Source organism: Chiloscyllium plagiosum, unplaced genomic scaffold, assembly GCF_037043375.1.
Source record: "Chiloscyllium plagiosum isolate Xiang-an unplaced genomic scaffold, Cpla_swu_hap1 HiC_scaffold_14, whole genome shotgun sequence".
Taxonomy (NCBI): Eukaryota; Metazoa; Chordata; class Chondrichthyes; order Orectolobiformes; family Hemiscylliidae; genus Chiloscyllium; species Chiloscyllium plagiosum.
In genome coordinates, this window is record NW_028270152.1 from 28,557,011 (window position 1) to 28,580,550 (window position 23,540).

At 41.2% G+C, this 23,540-nt stretch overlaps 1 long non-coding RNA gene across 1 annotated transcript; it reads right to left on the bottom strand.

The window, feature by feature from the left end:
* Positions 1 to 1,238: 1,238 nt before the first annotated feature.
* On the bottom strand, positions 1,239 to 21,023 carry LOC148147940 (uncharacterized). Its single transcript, XR_015759266.1, has 4 exons — positions 20,770 to 21,023; positions 11,163 to 11,211; positions 5,317 to 5,471; positions 1,239 to 1,951 (listed from the first exon to the last, which is right to left on the bottom strand). It is a non-coding gene; the product is annotated as an uncharacterized LOC148147940 (long non-coding RNA).
* Between the last annotated feature and the right edge of the window lie 2,517 nt (positions 21,024 to 23,540).

Genomic DNA, 23,540 nt, shown 5'->3' on the forward strand with positions numbered 1-23,540 from the left:
TGTTCCTGAGGCTGATGAAAACCTGCACATACTCTTGTTGCTAGTTAGGTTTTGGGCAGCTCTCTGCTAATCTTTGCAAACCTATAGGGCTCAGCAGTTGTCCTTTTCATGCTGTACTGGAAGACATATTCTGATACTTCTTTTATCCTGGTCTGTTGGCATATGATACATTGGAAAGTGGGATGGAAGGTGCAAAATGCCAAGGATGTGCTGCAGGGCATCCTCAAATGCATTTCGGTACCTATCTCCACTGTACGTCTACCAAATAAAACTGACAAGTCAAACAGTGTGAACCAATGTAATTAATATGAAGCGTCCCCATTACTGTTATGAAAGGCACTCCTTCTTCTGAGTCTTATTCTAGATTTAGCTATGGTTCTGACTTTTATTCCATCATGACTTAGGACATAGATTTACACTATTATGAACACCACGGAGACCAGTAAGGTTTAAAAAGAGATACAAGTTTTCCTGACCAATGTAAAAGAATCATGTAACAAGAATTTGCATTTTAAGACTTTTACTGTAATAAAGGAATTGAAATCCAAGTTGACTAAAGATTATTAGTAGAAACTGAAAGAGCTAAATTGCTCTCTCTTAACATTAACACAAACTTCATATGATGGTTACAGTCATCCTCATTCATGAATGATTGCAGCTCCAACAACACTCAAGCAGCTTGACAAAGCAACCTTGTTGATGTAAATGATGTCAACAAATATTCACTCTCTCTATCAGTAAAGTGAGGCAGAAACTGGGCAGATGGGAGCAATGGTCGCTCTCCATTGCAGGTAAAAACCTGGTCATCAGGTGTGAGGTACTGTCATTGTTGTTATATGTGGCACAGGTCTGGCCTATTTCCCAGAACCTCTACCACCACAGTCACCCAGACCAGCTTCCACTTCATGTGGAGATCTAAGATGGATTGGGTCCAAAGGGACACAAGGTATAAAGATCTGGGCAATGGGGGAAAAACACATCCAATGCCAGCCTCACACTGATGGCCACCTTTGTGTGTGGCTGCATCAGGCTGTGCATGGATCCCTGGTACGCAAACACCAAGTGTCACTACGTACTGAGGTTCGACCTGTCCCCAGTGTTGTGAAGGATGGGCCTGACCCCGCTGCTGCGGAATGCTCCAAGTAGTTGGACTGTTCCATATCACCAGTCCTTCGTGGAGAAATTTATGAAGAAAACACCTTTGACCACAAGTCCATCAGGAAGCGGTCAGCACGTAGTGTCCTTGAGACCCTTCAGGAAAAGGAGGGGTCGGATCCTGTTGAGCATTTCCCTGAGCAGACTGTCAGTCATTTGGCAGAATGCCTCATTGCCAGCACTTTCCAACAAGCACCAAGACATGGCTTGGCTGGTGGTGAGAAGGGATCTGCCTGTGAGATCCTTTATGTACGCCTGGACTCTCAGCCGCACCGAATGCTGCCCTCGAAGCGGCTGCGGGGCGGGGGAGACGAGACGAGACTGTCACACACCTCCTTCTGGAATGTGCCTATGCAAAGGAAGTCTGGAGAGGAATGAAATGGTGTTTGTCGAGATTCGTCCCGAGCAGCTCCGTGACACAGGACTCCGTGCTCTACGGTCTGTTCCCTGGGACGCACATCGAGATGAACATCAACTGTGCCTGGAGGATCATCAACTCGGTGGAAGATACTCTTTGGTCTGCCCGAAACCTGTTGATCTTCCAGCTGAAGGTGTTGACCCCAACTGAGTGCTGCAGACTGGCATATTCCAAGGTCCAGAACTACGTGTTGAGGGATGCGGTGAAGCTTGGGGCAGTTGCTGCCAAGGTGCGGTTGGGAAAGACCAGCGTGTAAGGTCTGCCTGCCTAACGAAGAACAGGGGGCCCAACCAGTAAATTGGGATTCGCTGACGCCTCAGCAAAACATCTGGATGGTCAACATACAGACTTGTGTATACAAACGAATAAGTCCGATCTCTGTATGTAAAAAATGTAATGTATACATATGAATGGCATCAGAAGTTGTATAGATATCAAAATATTTTTATGAATAGAGTATATTTTTGAAATAAAAAAAATTCACTGTCTCTACCACTGACACGCACTGTCATCACTGAGTACTATCTACAAGTTTCTTTACAGGAATTTACCTAAGTTTCTTGAACCAACAACAACTGTCTGGAAGGACAAGAACGTCAAGTACACAGAAACACCACCATCTACAAGTGATCCTCGAAGGTATAGCCTATCCATAAATGGAATTAGAATACTGTTCCTCCAATATCACTAAATCAAAATCCTGAAACTCCTTCACTGAAACCATTGTGGATGTACTAATGTGATAGAGACTGCAGGGCTTTAGGAAGGCAACTCACCACAACCTTCTCCAGCGAGATTAGGATAAAGCAATAATTTCTGGCCTAACTGGCAATGCCCACATCCTCTGTATAGGGTACACTGCCCAGGTGAAATCTTTCAGCACCTTTCCAGCAAATTCCCTTTCAGTCAATCATCTGGGTGTATTGGAGTGGACGTGCAGTAGCAAGACTCTCACTGGTGATTCTTCAATGGTTAACTCCCCACAAGCTTTGTTTCTTTAAGAAGGGAAGCTGCCTACACCAACATTCAGAATTTCACTTTTGGCATAGTAACTCCTGCTGTTTGTCCTCCTCCCGAAAACTTATTTGCTTGACTGACTCTGAAGCCTTGAAATTTAGGAATTGGAAGATGTCCACAAGCCATTTAGGAATAGTGGGCTGCACCAGAATCTAGGATTCTCCCATTCCGCACCGTGTACTTCCAACTGGTCAACTCCAGTGTAGGGCTAGGCAACTCCTGGTCACTTTCAACTTTCATGGAGTCGAGACAGCTTCTGAGAAGCTACTTGGAAAAGCAAAATTAATAATTCTTTGGAAAAAATACTGCTTCTCCTACAATCCTTTAGAACAGTCAATGTTAGAAGCTTTAAATACTTCTGACCTCTTAATCTTGTGCTAATAAGTGCTGAGACATTGACAAAAGAGATCACAAAAAGATAACATATTATAATCATACAAGTGAAGTCAACAATTGTCTCCAGCTGGATAAACAATCTTCCCCTCCATAACCCTTTTCAATCTGAACTCTCAGTCAAGCATGCATAATGAAATTTGGAGTTACAGTGCAGGTATCAAGTGGTCACTGTATGGGAGGCAGATCTTAGCTTGGTTAACAAGATCATGGGGGATTGAGGAGATCAAAGATTGGGGCAAGCTGTAGAGGCAATCAGCCCAGGGAATAACATACTTAAATAATGGGGCCACCTTTCAAGAACAGGTCTCCATCATCCCACACCAACTAAAAACAAAATGAGGGTAAGGTTTGTATTTTTGAAAACTAGTCTCTCATTCCTCTAAACCTCCCCCTGCATATTTTGGAGGCAGATATTCTATGGTTTCTGCTGTTAAAATTAACATACAATGGTTTGGTGTGGTATTAAATGTTTGGGGTTGGACGTTGACATTTGCAACTTTGAGATATTGCACGATTGTATCTTTGCATTTAAAAAAGAATATTCCTTGTGCTCTTGACAAACAGTTGCACCATTGCATTTTGATGTTTGAAGTTTGACTGGTCGTTAATCAGTTTTAATGACTAACTGAACCAGACTCTGACAATCTTTAAATCTCTCTGTTGACACAAGAAGATCAACAATGACCCATTCAAGGCTAGTCATCTGCTAGTCAAAAGAACTTGAGTGCTTTTCTGCTTATGACCATATTTCTGACTGACTCCATGAATACTATTGAAAATTCACAGGCCACGATGATGCAGTTATATTGGGAATATACCTGCTAGTGGCCCTCTACTGTGACCCTGAGAGATTTCACAGAGTAAGTGGAAGGACCCCATTACTATACTGCTAAAAATTCTTCAGTATCAGTTATCCAAGGAATGAGAGTTTTGCTCATTTTGGAAAAGGGGATTACAGTAACATTTTCGTCGCAAGAAAACATACCAGTTACCTGGTCTAGGTGGCTACTTCCAGCTATTTATTTTTAATAACATTCATGCATTTGAAGAGTTTGTAAGGGATGTTTGACAATGTATTTGTTACAAAGCTTCACATGTCACAAATATTCCAGGAAAACGGAAGTGTAACAGGTCTAATGCCTAGCATGGTCAGGGATGCCCAATTTTACCGAAGGGTCCTAAAATAGGTTAAAGGTCCTTCATTGCAGATGACAGAAAATTATCCAATATTAACATGGAATTGAACAATTTTCAGTAAAGTGTGGGCCTCAAGGCATAGACCTGCTAAATTGGTCAGCATTGTCATTCTAGATCACCAATCATTACTTTCTTCTCATTTTAAACAAATACCAATTCTTCATTTTTAATCATTTAGGTTGGAATGACCTGAAAATGTCTCCAATTTGGACTGCCTCAAACATTGCTCATGTTTTGGGAGTTCAGTCTCCTCCAGGATTCCTGAGACTACTTTCAACGATTTTAATTCCAGAACAATCTCAGCTCTTTCACAGACATTTAACTTCTCACTGCATTCGCTAAGTGGTAACCTTATCATTTGCATCAAGAAAGTACAGATTTTGGGCTTCCCCACTCTATTCTCAGCTCCATTGATCTATCAATGACTCTTTGAGCTGTTTTTAACCCTAACCTTTTTTGATAGCATGGACTTCCATATCCTCTTGTGTCATAACGGTCTGGAATGTGCTGACAGCGGGACTTGGGTTGCAAGTCACTTAGAGTCATAGAGATGTACAACATGGAAACAGACCCTTCGGTCCAACCCGTCCATGCCGACCAGATATCCCAACCCAATTCTGTGTAAACATGTCCCAACTCCAAACTATAACTAATTTCTCACAGTAAAGACATGCTCAGGTAAACTGAAATGAGAGAACTTCCTCAGTTGGACATATCTCTGTGACAAGGAAGCTCGCTGCAGACTACCTTACCCTAATCTGGGGTTCACTGAATGTTTTTAAGCTAATTTAACTCTAACTCCTTCTGGATTGCTAGAATTGCCAGCTTTCCAGACCCACACTTTCAATTAAGTGGGGCAGTGCCATTTTTCTAGCTTCCTCTCTTGTATTCAGATTCTGTTAGCCTTTTGAACTACCATTCCTTCCACGTATTGTCTCATCCCTAAACCTCAGCATTTAATTACCTTACCATTCTATCTGTCAGGCTCTTAGAGCATCATTTCCCCAACCTTTCAATCGCACTAGAATTAAAGGTACTTCAATTGCATGTATCTCATTTTATGTTGGTAAACTAATTCATGAAACTAAATTTATATACTAAAACAGGTGAAACATGAACAAGAAATTTGAAACCTTTGTAATTTGATAGTAAATGCTAATCTCTTCAGTCCAGAAATCTGTTGTCCAGAAATCCCAGTTGTCTGGAAATGTTTCTGAGCAGTAGCAGCAACTCTTGGACTTGTAACACTTCAGCGCCATTTTAGTACAATACATTAGGGAGCAAAAATCTGGAGGATACAAAATTGGGATAATAAAACAATTTTTATGACTGGTCCAGAATATCACTGTTTTAGATGTATATTTACATCAGTGTTTTGTGGTTCATACACTTGTGGTTAAGCTTTCTAATGTCATTCTACAATGAAGAAGATATTGACATTCAGAAATGACTGGATCTGGACTGGAGAGTTTACAGTGTACAAATGACTGACAGTCACCTGGACACCAAATTTTAAGTAGTCCAAAATGGAGTAAACTTAAATCTCATTTATTCTCAATCTGATGGATTTAGGGGCCAATGAAGATCTGGTTATGGCTTCACTTAAACATAAAAGATTCCCAGGTTTAGAGAAAATGTTTAAAATATGTTTAATAAGGCTAACCAGAGTCTTATAATTAATGAAAAACCAAAGAACTGTGGATGCTGGAAATCAGAAACGAAAACAGACATTGCTGCAGAAACTCAGCAGATCTGGTAGTAGCTGGCAGCATTGAGTTATCATTTCAAATCCGGTGATTCGTCATCAGAATGGTTTTGAAGAGAAGCCTCTGACCTCGAACCATCAACTCTGCTTTCTCTCTACAATTACTGCCAGACCTGCTGAGTTTCTCCAGCAATTTCTGTTTCTTATAATTAATGTCCAGTTCAGCATACAAGCATTTTTAACATTTCTTTAAATCGGAATTTGGCAGTAAAATGGGTCCTAAATTATTGTAGTAAGGAAAGTCCTTAATGGAACTCAACTGATTTTTTTTTATTAGTTAACCTATTTTCCTAGTCAACCTGTTCAGAGATGTCATTACACACCTATGGAGCAGGTGGGACTTCAATCTAGGCCGCCTGGTCTGAGAGATGGGACACTACCTCTGCACCAGCAAAGCCCCCGAAAAGCTAATGAATTATAGCAAACAGCAGATTGAATTCAATTGATTAAAGTTCAATTGGGAATCTACCTGTATCCTAGGATTTCCTCACATGCATATTATTAACTTCATCCTTGAACATAGAACATAGGACATTACAGCGCAGTACAGGCCCTTCAGCCTTCGATGTTGCACTGACCTGTGGAACCAATCTGAAGTCCATCTAACCTACACTATTCCATTCTCGTCCATATGCCTATCCAATGACCATTTAAATGCCCTTAAAGTTGGTTGCAGGCAATGTGTTCCACACCCCTACTTCTCTCTGACTAAAGAAACTACCTCTGATATCGGTCCTTTATCTGTCACCCCTCAATTGAAAGCTATGACCCAGTGTGCTAGCCATCGCCATCCAAGGAAAAAGGCTCTAATTGTCAACCAATCTAACCCTCTGATTATCTTATATGTCTCAATTAAGTCACCTCTCAACTTCCTTCTCTCTAACAAAACAAGCCTCAAGACTCTCAGCCTTTCCTCATAAGACCTTCCCTCCATACCAGGCAACATCCTAGTAAATCTCCTTTGAACCCTTTTCAAAGCTTCCACATCCTTCCGATACTGCGGTGACCAGAACTGCATGCAATACTCCAAATGTGGCCGCACCAGATTTTTGTACAGCTGCAGCATGATCTCATGGTTCCGAAGCTCAATCCCTCCACTAATAAAATCTAACACACTCTATGGCTTCTTAACCCTATCAAACTGGGTGGCAACTTTCAAGGATCTATGTACCAGGACACAGATCTCTCTGTTCATCTACACTACCAAGAATCTTACCATTAGCCCAGTACTCTGCATTTCTGTTACTCCTTCCAAAGTGAATCACCTTACACTTTTCCGCATTAAACTCCAGTTGCCATCTCTCAGCCCAGCTCTGCAGCTTATCTATGTCTCTCTGTAACTTACAACATCCTTCATCACTATCCACAACACTCTCAACTTTAGTGTTATCCGCAAATTTACTAACCCATCCTTCTATGCCCTCATCCAGGTCATTTTTATAAATGACAAACAACAGTGGACCCAAACAGATCCTTGTGGTACCACAATAGTAACTGAACTCCAGGATGAATATTTCCCATCAACCACCACCTTCTGTCTTCGTTCAGCTAGCCAATTTCTGATCCAAACCACGAAATCACCCTCAATCTCATGTCTCCATATTTTGTACAATACGCTACCGTGGGGAACCTTATCAAATGCTCTACTGAAATCCATATACACCACGTCAACCGCTTTACCCTCATCCACCTGTTTGGTCACCTTCTCAAAAGAACTCAATAAGGTTTGTGAGGCACGACCTGCCCTTCACAAAACAGTGTTGTCTATCCCTAATCAACTTATTCCTCTACTAGATAATTATAAGTCCTCTCTTATAACCTTTTCCAACAGTTTACCCACAATTGATGTAAGGCTCACTGGTCTATAATTTCCAGGGTTGTCTCTACTCCCCTTCTTGAACAAGGGAACAACATTTGCTATCCTCCAGTCTTCTGGCACTATTCCTGTAAACAATGACGACATAAAGATCAAAGACAAAGGCTCGGCAATATCCTCCTTGGCTTCCCAGAGAATCCTAGGATGAATTCCATCCGGCCTGGGGATTTATCTATTTTACACTTTCCAGAATTGCTAACACCTCCTCCTTATGCGCCTCAATACCATCTAGTCTAGTAGTCTGTATCTCTGTATTCTCCTCGACCACATTGTCTTTTTTTAGTGTGAACACTGATGAAAAGTATTCATTTAGTGCTTCCCCATCTCCTCTGACTCCATGCACAACTTCCCACTACGATGCTTGATTGGCCCTAATCTTAGTCTAGTCATTCTTTTATTCCTGATATAGCTATAGAAAGCTTTAGGGTTTTCCTTGATCCTATCTGCCAACAACTTCTCATGTCCCCTCCTGGCTCTTCTTAGCTCTCTCTTTACGTCTTTCCTGGCAAGCTTGTAACTCTCAAGCACCCTAACTGAGCCATCACATCTCATCCTAACATAAGCCTTCTTCCTCTGGACAAGGGATTCAACTTTAATAAACTACGACTCCTGCGCTCAACAACTTCCTCCCTGCCTGACTGGTATAGACATATGAAGGACCCACAATAGCTGGTCCTTGAATAAGCTCCACATTTCAATTGTACCCATCACCTGCTGTTTCCTTCCCCATCCTATGCATCCTAAATCTTGCTAATCGCATCTTAATTGCCTTTCCCCAGCTATAACTCTTGTCTTGCGGTATATGCTTTTTTCTTTCCATCACTAAAGTAAACATAACCGAATTGTAGTCACTATCACCAAAGTACCACCTACCTCTGAATCTAAAACCTGGCCTGGTTCATTACCCAGTCCCAAATCTAATGTGGCCTTGTCCCTTGTTGGCCTGTCTAAATACTGTGTCAGGAAGCACTCCTGCACACATTGGACAAAAGTACTTGAACTCGTATTCCTAGTCAATAGTTGGGATATTAAAGTCCCCATAATAATTACCCTGTCACTCTCGTTCCCATCAAGGATCATCTTTGCTATCTGATCCTCTACATCTCTGGAACTATTTGCAGGCCTATAGGAAACTCCCAACGGGGTGACCTCTCCTTTCTTGATCCTAATCTCAGCCCAGGAGAAAGTGAGGTCTGCAGATGCTGGAGATCAAAGTTGAAACTTTATTGCTGGAACAGCACAGCAGGTCAGGCAGCATCCAGGGAACAGGAGATTCGACGTTTCGGGCACAGGCCCTTCTTCAGGAATGAGCAGAGAGTGTTCAGCAGGAGAAGATAAAAGGTAGGGAGGAGGGACTTGGAGGAGGGGCGTTGGAAATGTGATAGGTGGAAAGAGGTCAAGGTGAGGGTGATAGGTCGGAGTAGGATGGAGGCGGAGAGGTCAAGAAGAAGACTGCAGGTCAGGAAGGCGGTGCCGGGCTGGAGGGATTCGGCTGAGACAAGGTGGGGGGAGGGGGGATGAAGAAACTGGTGAAGTCCAAGTTCATTCCCTGTGGTTGGAGGGTTCCCAGTCGGAAGATAAGACGCTCCTCCTCCGACCGTCGCGTTGTTGTGGTTTGGCGGTGGATGAGTCCAATGACCTGCATATCTTCTTCGAGGAGAAAGTGAGGTCTGCAGATGCTGGAGATCACTACATTAACACCTTCCACCCCGACCTCAAATTCACCTGGACAGTCTCGGACTCCTCCCTCCCCTTCCTAGACCTTTCTGTTTCTATCTCAGGCGACCGAATCAACACGGACATCTACTACAAACCAACCGACTCCCACAGCTACCTGGACTACACCTCCTCCCATCCTGCCCCCTGTAAAAACGCCATCCCATTCTCCCAATTCCTTCGTCTCCGCCGCATCTGCTCCCAGGAGGACCAGTTCAAAATACGTACAACACAGATGGCCTCCTTCTTCAAGGACCGCAATTTCCCCCCCGATGTGGTCGACTGTGCCCTCCACCGCATCTCCTCCACTTCCCGCTCCTCCGCCCTTGAGCCCCGCCCCTCCAACCGCCACCAGGACAGAACCCCACTGGTCCTCACCTACCACCCCACCAATCTCCATGTACAGCGCATCATCCGCCGTCACTTCCGCCACCTCCAAACAGACCCCAGCACCAAGGATATATTTCCCTCCCCTCCCCTATCAGCTTTCCGTAGAGACCACTCCCTCCGCGACTCCCTTGTCAGATCCACACCCCCCACCGACCCAACCTCCACTCCCGGCACCTTCCCTTGCAACCGCAGGAGGTGCAACACTTGCGCCCACACCTCCCCCCTCACTTCTCTCCAAGGCCCCAAAGGAAACTTCCATATCCGCCACAGATTCACCTGCACCTCCACCCACATCATCTACTGCATCCGCTGCAGCCGGTGTGGCCTCCTCTATATTGGGGAGACAGGCCGCCTACTTGCGGAGCGATTCAGAGAGCACCTCTGGGCCACCCGGACGAACCAACCCAACCACCCTGTAGCACAGCATTTCAACTCCCCCTCCCACTCCACCGAGGATATGCAGGTCATTGGACTCATCCACCGCCAAACCACAACAACGCGACGGTCGGAGGAGGAGCGTCTTATCTTCCGACTGGGAACCCTCCAACCGCAGGGGATGAACTTGGACTTCACCAGTTTCTTCATCCCCCCTCCCCCCACCTTGTCTCAGCCGAATCCCTCCAGCCCGGCACCGCCTTCCTGACCTGCAGTCTTCTTCTTGACCTCTCCGCCTCCATCCTACTCCGACCTATCACCCTCACCTTGACCTCTTTCCACCTATCACATTTCCAACGCCCCTCCTCCAAGTCCCTCCTCCCTACCTTTTATCTTCTCCTGCTGAACACTCTCTGCTCATTCCTGAAGAAGGGCCTGTGCCCGAAACGTCGAATCTCCTGTTCCCTGGATGCTGCCTGACCTGCTGTGCTGTTCCAGCAATAAAGTTTCAACTTTGATCTCCAGCATCTGCAGACCTCACTTTCTCCCCACTAGTGATGACCCTTACCTCCCTCATTCTGCAGGAGGAACATTCAACTGCCCTAACTTCCATTCCCAGTATTCTAAATTCCCAACGAGACTACTGAAATACTAAAAAAAATAAACCAGTCACCTTGTCAATAGGCGCACAGAACCTTTTTTTATCGGTTATAGGAGGAGGATGGGTGGTTGACATTACCCGCGTAGAGTTTCGGGTAAATACAAAGCCTCACTTACCCAGCAGTCCCATATCCACTACTGCTCAGTGTGCATTTCGCCTATACATGTGGTAAACCTTTGTATCTTTTAAAATTTACCTTCCCATCAGGCCTCTGGTCCTTGCTGTCGCTCCTCCCATTCCAACTGCTGCCGAAAAAAATGAAGCTCATTTGGTCTCAGGTAACCATATTTTTCTCCTGCTTCCAACATGGAAATCATCAACACTTGTAATGCCTTATTTATTTCCTGAGATTTTATATTGTATGTTGAGTATCAGAACATACCGGTCTGCACATAAATTGTTGCTGAATCTCTGGGGAACTTGATGTCCTTGTTTGGTGTTATGATCCCATCTAATGTTCCCACTAAACAAGTCAGATCCCAGAATGAAATCCAGCTTGATTGAACAAATTCTGTGTTTTTAAAAAATATTTGTTGTTGTGGTCTTCACTGAAACATAAGCATGCCAAAATGCATATTTGGTTTAACAAAATAGAAGTTTATTACATGAAATAAATAAAAATAAAATAGCTAACATAGGATGAAAGATTTCAAAACTCATGACAAACAGAATTCCTTTTACTCCCCACTACCATCACTTTACATCTACCCAAAACGCCAGATAAATTTTCCTTCACTACTAAATCAGTCTGACTAACTGTCTTCTCAGTTCCAGTCTTGAGAGTTGAGAGACTTGTTATTTTGACTCACACAACTGAGAGATTCTGCTGCCTCAGTCCTTTAATAAAACTGCAACACTCCAAACAAATATCTTGGTCTAGAAATTTTCACAATTAAAACTTATTCCCTTAACTGCTCTGAAGAATTTACTCTAAAGGAAAACAATATTCTTGCATCTGACCTCAGTCATCACTTCTTCAAACAGAATTTGATCTTTTGATTTTATTGCTCTTCCAAGATTCTGCTAAACTAATAGTTTTTTTCCTTGTGTTTTAAAACCCCACAATATAAAGATGCTTCCATTAACACCCCAGGAAACCTTCAGTCTTCTGCTTTCTGTTAAGTATAGTTTACAGTCACAGTTGTGAAAAAACTAACCTTCTGAATTATTAAACCCCTTCACAGTAAATAGTCTAACATCCATATTCCACTATTTTAAACTTTAGCTCTTAAGCAGTGTAATATATAAATTATGTACCTTTCATCACACTCCATTTTTAATATTGTTACTCCTTATCATTTTCAGTTCAGATTCCAACAATCACCTGACCATTCAAATTAATCATAACTGCTATTACACATTAAGTTAAATTCTGCCTGATTTTGTCCAGCTGAACTTAAGACAAAATCATTTAATTATTGTCTCATATTCGGTATAAATTAATTCTCTTTACCATGCTCGTGAACATTCTTCTATTATGCAACAACTCTAACTTTCATCTTATTACTTCTGTTTAGTCACAAATATGTCCCTCAAGTTATCAATGATTCTCGTACCATTATTATGATGCCACTGATCTGTTGCTACTGTGGTATCAGGCTGGAGAGGGGGAAATGCACTACCCACTCTTTTCTAAAGTACTAAACAGCCACTTTGCATCCAGCAGAAATCTGCATTCATAATATTGCCCAGGATAAACAGGAGAACACCCTTCTTTACTTTGAATATTATCATGAAATATTTTATGTCCACCTAAGTGGACAAACAGCTGAGCTTTATCTTACTATTTCATTTGTAAGGTGGCATTTGTTAATGTAGCAAGTCATTCATGGGTGATTGAGGTTAATGGATGTATTAACTGACTAGGGACAACGCTAGGGCTAGTTTGTGGAACCACTTTATGACGGAGTAGTTAATAAACTCTATTCACAAAGTCTTTGGTTTCTGTTTCCCTGATTGGCTTGGATCTATACTGACAGTACCTTTGACAGTGCAGCATTCACTCAGGGTGGGACTGAACGTCAGCCTAGACATTGTGCTTAAATGTTTGGGGGCTCTCCTTTAACATCACAACATTTCAACTCTCAGGGTTGAGAGTGCTATCAACTGAGGCATATGGATACTTCAGCAGGCAAATTCTTCACTAATCCTGATTAGTTACTACATTATTAAACTGGAAGTTTGTGAACTCAGTCACATAAACTATGATTTAGGTGTAAAGAGCTTAGCTAAATTTCTGCTTCAGTGTTAGTAACTTTGCAATTTGCAAGTATTTTCTATCCCATTACTGTTTGAAGTGCTGATGTCATACTTCTATATTTTATTATTAACCAGTTCACTTATCTGAATTATGTTCTCAAATGAAATCTGAAATATATCTAAATTCACAGTTTGTACTTAGTGGCAGAATGTCACTCATATGAAAGTTACAATCAATTTATTAACTGGAAAATCTAAGTAATTATTTTTATTATTTTGAATCATTAAGAAAATGATAATGATGGTTAAGTCTTTCGGCCGGTACAGAACGTTCACTCTCTGCACCTTCTATTTATGTATGGAGTTTTCAGATGCATGTTAAATGCTGATCTTTCTAGCAGCTGTATCTTCTGTCTAGTGATAAACCTGGATGATAGCCAGCAGATTCCAAAAAGATATTGTTTCCTCAGATCAAATTTCTACTGAGACCCCATTCAGCCCTACCTCGTCAGAAGTCCAAATCAATCACCTTGGACTAATAATTAATACAACTTTTCATGTTTCTTCTGAGAAATATTATCATAAGTATTCTGCTCAACAAGAAGCTTTAAATTGTAAGTAATTACAGCTTTCTTTCAAGATTGCCTCAATTTATTCCAACTTAACACGAGCTTAAAATTTCTTGATGACTGTTCATCAGCCCTTCCAGTAATTTGTATGAGCTTCTTAATTAGAAAGATGTCAGAAATCCAAGAAACATGTGGTAGCACAGAACATGAACATTGCTGCAAGGTGGGTCGGGCTACTGAAGTGTTTGGAGTCTTGCACTCTCCAGAACAAAAGCAATAGAGTCTAATTACAGCAATAACAATAAAATAAAATCAGCAAATTAATCTGATTGGTTGATGCCATGTAGAACTATCACCTCTGAAATAAAACAAAGGTCTGAACCAAAAACAGAAACTGCTGGCAAGACCGAGCAGGTCTGGCAGTATCTGTGGAGAGAAGGCAGGTTTTAACGTTTAAGTCTGATGATTCTTCACCATCTCTCTGAAAGTTCGCAAGTACTTCAAAACAAAGGTGCAAAACCTGACCTTTTTCTTTCATTGGGAGACAACAGGTCCCTGTGTGTGGTGAGGGATGGTGTAGTAATCTTCCAGGATCACCAGTCCAGAGGCCTAGGCTAAGGCTCAGCACGATAGCTGCATGAGTGTGAAATACATTAATAAATCTGAACTTTAAAGATGATCTCAGTCACACTGACCATAAGTGTCCAAATGTATAACCATTTGAATGTACATACTGTAGTAATTGTAATGCGGTCAGCCAGGTGGACCTCAGAATATTAGTTCCCTGATTGGACCAGGCTGACAGATATAAACAGGAGTGTCAGGGGTTTTGTTTACTCAGAACTGGCTCTCAGGGAGCCAGACCAGTGTTAGGTACTGTACATGTATAAATAAAGGGTGAATTGGTGATAAGATACTGGCCTCTTTGGAGTTATTTCACATATAAGCCTACAAATTAGGAACATAGAGGCCAAATGGCAACCTAGATCCACTTCACCATTCCATAAGATCATAGTCGATACGCTTCTGGATTTTCAAATTCCACACTTCGATCTACCCCCGATAACCTTTGATTTCCTTGCCTAATAAGAATCCGGCTAACTTTACTCCCTTCTCTCCCTTTACTCCCTTTACTCAGTTAACTCCCTTCCACAATCTTCTGAGGCAGAGTTCCAAAGGAACCCGCAGAGAAAACAACATACACTGCACCTTCAGTCTTAAGAAAGAAATCTTTAATGTTAAAACAGTGCCCCTTCATTCTGGATATACCCAAAGAGGGAACATTCTTCCACATCCGTCTATTCAAGACCTTTTAGGATCTTATAAACTTCAATCAATTAGCCCTCACTCTTTTAAACTCAATGGAAGCAAGCTCAGTCTCTCTAACTATGGATATAACACCTCAAGATATCAGTCTAATAAACTTCCTCTAAGCAACCTCCATTTTATTTGCATTTTCCATAAGTAAGGAGACCAAAATTACATAGTGTTTGAGATGTAGTCTCACCAGGCCCTTTTTAACTACAGCATGACATTCTTATTTTTTCTTACTAATTCCTCTTGTAAAAAAGGACAACATTCCCTGTATCTTCTAAATTGCTTGAGACACCTGCATACTAACATTTTGTTCCTCATGCATTATAACACCTGGATCCCATTGAGCCTCAAAATTCTACTGTTATTCTCTTGTTAAGTAACACTGTGCCTTTTTAGTCTTCCTGCCAAAGTGAGCAACTTCACATTTTCCCCACATAATATTTCATCTGCCAGATTTTTGCCCACTCAGCATGGTCCAACCAGACCGCACCAACGATGTTCCCAAATTAAACTAGCCCCACTTGCCTGCATTTGGCCCTCCAAACCTTTCCTATTCATGTACTTATCCAAATGTCTTTTTAAATGTTTTAACTGTACCTGCATCCACCAGTTACAATGGCAGTTCATTCCATACGTGAACTACTTTGTGTACAAACGTTGTCACTCATGTCATTTTTAACGCCTTTTCCTCTCAGGTTAAATATATGCCCTCTAGTTTTGAACTCCCCCACCTTGGGGAAAAGACCCTTTTCTTTCACCTTATCTATGCCCCTATGAGTTTATAAACCTCTAAGATCACGTATCAACCTCTTATGCTCCAGTGAAAAAAGTCCAAATCTATCTAGCCTATGTTTATAACTCAAACCTTCCACCATCACATTGTCCGTTACCGTCAAGCCAATTTTGTATCCACCCTGAATCCAACGTAATCTATATCTACTAAGTAGTCTACCATGCCTTGTCAAAGGCTTTACTAAAGTCCAGATAAACACCGTCTACCATTCTGCCCTCAACCTTTGAGTTTTTTGAGAAAGTAAACACTGTTGAGATATAATTGCCCATGCAGAAAACAATGTTGACTATCCCTAATCAGTTTTTGCCTCTCCAAATGCACGTGAATCCTATTTTTCAGGATCACCTCCAACAACTTACCCACCACCGATGTCAGGCTCGCAGGTGTATAGATCCCAGGCTTCCCCTCATTCAATCTTTTCTGTTGTGATGAACTGTGTAATATATAATTATAATTTTTCGAATTTGAATTCCTTTAGAAAGAAAGTCAAATGTTTATTCTGTGAAGGCTTTATTTTAGAAGTCAGAAAGTCACTATAGAACAGTATCTGAAATGCATCAGTTCCAAGAAGTATATTACACTTATCAAGTGCCTGGCAGATCCTTGTTGTTTTAAATGGAGCAGACGTTAACATTTTTGGATTTATTGGGACACAATGTTAACAGGTTAAGCCATTAGTTTTGTTTTCAATTCAGAAAAAAAGAAAGAATTTAATTCAAAAGGGAAAGGTTTCCTCTTAGTAGGAGTTGTAGTTAGTTTAGTTAAGGAAACGGAGCCACTTCAGCAGAAATGGTTTCTAGCTTGTGAAGTATCCGAGCCAGGACAGTTTGGTATTGTAGCTTCAAGTTGTTGAATTCTCAAATCATTTGACATGTCGTTTATCATTCCATAATTATATATTTATTCCTTAAAGTTGATGCTTTCCTTACCTTCTTTAGTTACTATAGATGGTATCCTCCTTTTAGATATTTTCCTAATTGGAGATATGTACTTATTCTGAATAATCTGAAGGACACCTTAAAATGCCTGCCACTGCTTCTTAATTGATCTATCCCCTAGCCTAGTATCCCAGTGCACTTCAACTGTCTCAACTTTCATGTCACATAATTGCCTTTATTAAAGCTTAAAAGACTAGTCTTAGACCCACTCTCTTCCTTGAGAAACTGATTGTAAATTTCAATCATACTGTGGTCACTGCTACCCTAGAGGTGCTTTTACCTGGAGAAAATCAATTAACCCGGTCGCATTACACAATATCAAACCAAGTATCACTCATTCTCTGGTTGTAGCATGCTGGTCTAAGAGATATCTTGAAAGTATTCTATGGATTCCTTATCCAGGCTGCAATTACCAAACTGGTTTACCCAGTTTATATGCACATCTGAACATATGAAACAGGCATTTAGCTTGCCATGTTTGTGTCACCATTCTGAAAATTTGTGGCTGATGAGTTTGTGTTTTGAGTATCTCGTTTCCATCTAACCCCAACCATCCTAGATTCTGCTGCCTCAAGCGGATCTGTCCATGTCTGCCTTAAATATGTTCAATGACAGTGTCTGCACTTCCTTCTGAGACAGACAGTGGAATCTTAGCAGGCTCTGAAAGATGTTGCTGATAGCAAGACAAGTGATAGAATTGGAACGGATGTACAGTGAAGCTCATTTTAACGTTGAAATCACCTTGACACATCTTGATCACTTTTCTCCACTGGCATAATGAGACTCTCACTTGGCAGTGGCAACTTCCCAATTGACACTTATTATTGCTTATTTAAATGTCTTGTCAACAACATAACACACTATGGGTTGTATAATTTTACCAAACTCACCATATAAACTGGCCATTGTAAACTTGACATAGAAACCAGAGGCAGATCTTGGTGGGTTCAACTTGCCTCTTGTTCCAAAAGTCTTCCATGTTGGACACCAGGATCAACATCATGAGCATATTTTTGGGCACCAGCCACGTACATGAGACAAGCCAATGCATGACAAGGATGTTGTGAGCTTCCAGGTAGGCTGAGTGAGTACTGTGACAGAAAACATAAAGTCTGGAGATGCAGCCTGGTCCATAAACCCACATGGCACATCTCCAGTCCACTTACAGAATGTCTACGAACTTCAATACTGCATCTCACACTGCACCAGCAGCTACCATTGTAATGCTGCAGCAAAGATATGTTATGTTCAGGGACGCACACCCAACTCATGGACTGGACCAGGCTGCATCTCCAGACTTTACATCTTCTGTCACAGTACTCACTCACTCAGCCTACCTGGAAGCTTTCAACATCCCTGCCACACATTACCTTGTCTCATGTGCTTTGCCTCCTCAGCCAGAGTTACCAAGTTCATATTATTATTCTCTTGCCAAACCATTTAACACAGAAATAACCAGATAACTTGTTGTAGCTGTCAGCAGGTCTCAGCCATGTTAACACTAAGTCAAAGGCAGTATCCATTCCCAGTCCAGATTCTTCTTGAGCCATTCAGAGTCAGGATCATCTGTTTGTAAGGAGTGAAAAGCCAAATGAATTCAAGCAAACTATCCATCTTGCTAATTTCCGCCCCGTTATGAACTGTTATGAACTGTTTTGCTCCTACTGGATTGAAAGTCCAGTATTATTGGTAGTAAAAGTGGGTGGTACAGTTATTACCGATGGTGTACATGTGGAGGATCCCTGAGTGGGTGAGTAGGTCGAGCATGGGGTCTACAATTTGAGCAGTGTTGGGATCAGGGGGAGTGCAAGGATATTGCTGGCATTGGAGAGGGTAATAGCACATGAACTTTGATGGGAGGGGGGTTCAGTAGCAGAGAAGGAGTAAATGTGCAGTAACAGAGGGAAGATGTTATCAGTTACATTGTCAGAGTGGAGAAGGACATTGACATTCTTCCTGAAGTACTGCAATTGTTCTAACCTCGGTGCAACATTGGTTGGCATGGTCTGTTGGCATGGTCTCCACTGCTCGTCCTGGGGAAAGGTGGAAGTCCTACCTGTGCCCACTGATTCAGCTGGAACTCTGGCACCATGCCTACACTGAGTGGTAAAGATTTTCCTATTCTGCCAATTTCAGGGCAAGTGTCAGAAACTGCTCAGGGCAGCTGACATTCCTTGTCCGAGTGCGTAACATCTTTTAAATATGGTGTTGGCAAAATGGACTTTTCAACTAATCAGCACTCTTTTGTCCTCCAGTAGAAAGTGTTGCAAGTGATTGAAATTTTGCCTTCTTGTGTTAATCCCAATGAGTGCAAGATAAAGAGCTTCAGCAATGTCTCACTTTTTAGCAATATCCAATCTTCTCCCAAAGTCATGAAGGACATCCATTACAAATGTTCAACTTAGAAATGTTTTTCAGATTCCTTTTTTCACATGCCCAATCTTCATTCTTTCTAAAAACAGACTGTTCCAAAGATTGCATGTCCTGCTCAAACTTCAGCGAACTCATATTTTGACCAAAGATAAAAAAGCAAAAGGCTCACAATGTTTTTTTTCTGAAAGGAGAAATGGTGGTCTGTTAACTTGTATTGCTCAGAACAATTCGGCTTTCTGTGAGGCCCTTACTTCTGTGTGGTCCTGTGTGCCTTCAGCTTTGGAAAGTGAAGTGTACATCCTGAAGGGCAGAATAAAGCCAGGGTTGAAGGACTGACGGCGAAAATAAAAGATCTGAAATTCTGATCGCTCAAAGGACTGTATCCAGTTTTGCCACTATACCTCTGGGCATTTTCTCTCTGTTAACTATGTGTAAAAGCATTATATTCTTGTACTTTAAAAACAAATTCACCATGTCATGATGTGCAATGAAAATGCATTAATATTTGCAGTGTTTTGAACAGGCATTTAAAAGATACGGTTTTGAAATGCATTTGAATGACTGGCATCCTGGAAATTTCATTTTCTAAAATTTGGTAGAGTAAATTTGCTCAGCATGAAGTCTCTGTCGAGAAGATGCTTATCAGACCTAGGAAGGAAACTTTATTTTTTAAAAAGAATTCTACCAGAAGGACAAAAGTTGCAATTATAACACCACCTCCAGAACCTCATGACATCCCAATGCATTCTACAACATATTAACTATATTTTTAAGTGCAGTCACTGTTGGAATAAACATTGAGGACAATTGCAGACAATAAGCTTTTACAAAAAAATGAAGCGATATTGATTAGATTAGCTGTTTTTTTTAGTGATGTTGGTTAAGGAATACATATTGGCCAGGATCCCACAGAAAACTCTGTGCTTGTCTTTGGAATAATATGATATCTTTTACCTCAACCCAAGTGGAAAGACAGGACCTCAGTCTAACAAATGATCTGAAAGAGGTGAATATCTTCTTTCCATAACATAAAGGAGGCAGCATTGCAATGGTTTGTTAAAATACATGATGTAGTTGTAAAGGCTCCCTTTGATTGTAAGGAAAAATATGAAATGTTCAAAGAGATTTACAATTTCACTCAAATTGCCAAACCAAAGTAATCTCCTCACAGATATTTACAATGTTGCTACACACTGCATTTGGAGGAATGCTTGCTGACTTGTGGTAGAATTAATGAAAATTAAACTCAAGGAAATTTCTACAAAAAAATGCTATTAGTAACAGGGCAGAAATACAGGGAATCTGATAAAGGGGTCTATTTTCTATGAAAACAATGTAACAGCAGATACCTTATCATGAAGAATGTGGCAACCTAAAAGTTAGTTTTAAAATCTAATCTCCTGTTCACTGGAGAGAATAACATGGTTTAAAAACTTCTTCAAATGAATTAACTTTTTACAGAAGTCACAACTTGCTGCAGATTTTTCTCCGCGATTTGCATGAACTAACTCAAGTAGCCGCTGATTTAAGGATGTTTAACATGAATGACATGAAAGAATCTTACAGGGTGATTTTAGCAACAATTTAAATTTCTGTTTGTATTTTTATACTCACCCAATATAGGCACCAATGAAAGTAAAATAAAACAAACATCTTCAGTGGGAATAAAACTGCTTTCCTCCTGGAATTCAGTCCTTTGATATTTTCTTTCTGGGAGAATGATTCAAAGTCCTTTGACCATGCTGACACTGTTCCTTTGTTCCAGCCTGTATTGCAGAAAGCTCCTTAATGATTAACTTCTGAATATATTTATCCAGAATTCTCACATGGTAATTATTAAGTTGCTGATTATTAGAAGGCCTTCTGCTGCTAACACAATTATGTTTTAAGAACAAACGTCCCCTACAACTGACATACACACAATGATTAGCCATTAAAGCGATGGAAATGTAGTTTAATCAGAACTCTGAGCAGCAAGCCTGAAATTAGGATCAATTGTGTTCTCGATTGTCGCACTTTTAAAGCAAGCAGAAAATCGAAAGGTGAATGCAGGTTACGAATAATCCTTTTCCAATGAAAATTGTTTATTTTATTCTGTTATTGAACCCTTAATAGGCTATAGTATTTCACACAAACATTTCAATCCAAAAGTGGGATATGTGTGTACACTCTCAGTCTTCTGATGTCATTCCATTCCATTCCTATTCACCGAGGAGAAGGTGAGGTCTGCAGATGCTGGAGATCAGAGCTGGAAATGTGTTGCTGGAAAAGCGCAGCAGGTCAGGCAGCATCCAGGGAACAGGAGAATCGACCTTTCGGGCATAAGCCCTTCTTCAGGAATCGGGCTTATGCCCGAAACGTCGATTCTCCTGTTCCCTGGATGCTGCCTGACCTGCTGCGCTTTTCCAGCAACACATTTCCATTCCTATTCACCAACCTGTTTGTGTAAGCTCTATGAACTATCATTCCTTGTTGGCTTATACATAATAGTTTGCTACATGTTTTTTTCTAACTCATACAGGGCAGCATGGTGGCTCAGACATCAGCACTGCTGCCCCACAGGCTCAGGGACCTGAGTTCAAATCCAACATTGGGTGACAGTCTGTGTGGAGTTTTCATGTTCTTCCTGCGTCAGGTGTGGGTTTCTGCTAGGTGGTCCAGTTTAATTCAACAATCTGAAGATGTGCAAGTTGGATGTTAACTTGTCTGTAGTGTTCAGGGATGTAGTTGGATTAGCCATGGGAAGTGCAGGGTTACAGGGATAGGGTAGGGAAGTAGGACATTCTTCAGAGGGGCGGTGTGGACTTGATGGGCTGAATGCCCTTTTTCCAAACATAGGGATTTGATTTCATTCACTTTATCTTTTGCTTTGGCTACTGCTACCCAGTGCATGTTCCTCAGAAATTTCTCTTTTCATCAATTTTAATGGGAGAAGAAAGGGATATGTGGAAGACTGGTGTAATATTGTTAGAAAATATTAATGAAACTTTTTTTTGCATTAAGCATTGCCCTGTGAGATTTCTTGCCTGTTCAAAAATGGTTAGATGAGCAATTCCTGACAGCTCATCATTGGAATGTCATGTCAATGCCAAAGTGCAAACATCCAAGAGAATTATGTTGTGAGTGCAGTAGATCAGTGTTCATGCTGCTCCATAATTCCCTTAGACCAGTGCACTGCTGCATCAAAAAATCTGACAAACATTGGGATAGGTTCATGGTCACATTCACGTGGGTAGAAATTGTGAATTTCTCTCATTGGTGCTAGTTTTCTCGTCACTTCAAATTATGCCAAAATTATGACATCATTTGGATTGTGTTCGACCGACTGAGACATAAATTATTCTCAGTACATTGAGAATGTTAAAAGGTTATAGCCTCCTCTCTCATTATTCAAATTGTATGCATATTGGCTCATTTCTGCCTCTCAGCTGCTAAGATCCTAGGTTTTGCGAAGCAAAGTCGAAAGATAATATTTTCAAGACATGATCCTCTCATTGCATTCAAAAGGGAAAAGGATTGCAATGGACCTTATACTGAACAGTCTTTTAACCTGCTAAATTATATTCTGGTTGAAAAGGAAGAGGAATACAAGATTGAAAAATAGGCACATAAGCTACCATGGCTGCAGTTTGCTCCAAATTTCATGATTCCTATCTAACTGGGACTCTGTTCTGAATACTGGATGAAGGTAATGGTTTGGGGTAATGCAACCAGAGCGCAGTTCACAGATATCATAGATGGCTTAGCTATGCAGAAGTTGTGCAGAAAAAGATTTGGAAAGCAATTGTAACAGGAAATTCTGTTGTTAGGGAAACCAACAGATGTTTCTGCTGCTGTAGATATGATTCCAACTTGCTATCTGCCAATGGTGCCAGGGTTCAGGATGTCACTGAATAGCTACAGAACTTGCTGAGGTGGGAGGGTAAACCGCCAGAGATCGTGTTTCATATCAGCATCCAAGTAATAGACAGAAGGAGGAATGCAATCCTGCAGGCAGAGGTTAGGGAGCTAGGAAATAAGCAACAGTCAACCTTTTGGTGATGGAAAAAAAATTCTGTTGTGTGTTCTGGATATATTGAGAAAGAAGGAGATCAAAGAAAAGTTGGATTCCTTCTATCATTGTTGTCTGCAACTGATAGGTAAACTAGCTGATCGTGACTTCAACACTGTCATGGTAACACTTGGAGCAATAGTGAATGACACTCTTAATGTGTTTATCAAAGAGTCATAGAACTGTACAGCGCAGAAACAGACCCTACAGTCCAACTTGTCCATGCCAAACAGGTACCCGAACCCAATCTAGTCCCACCTGCCAGCATCCAGCCCATATTCTTCTAAACCCCTTCCTATTCATTTACTCATTCAGAAGCCTTTTAAATGCTGCA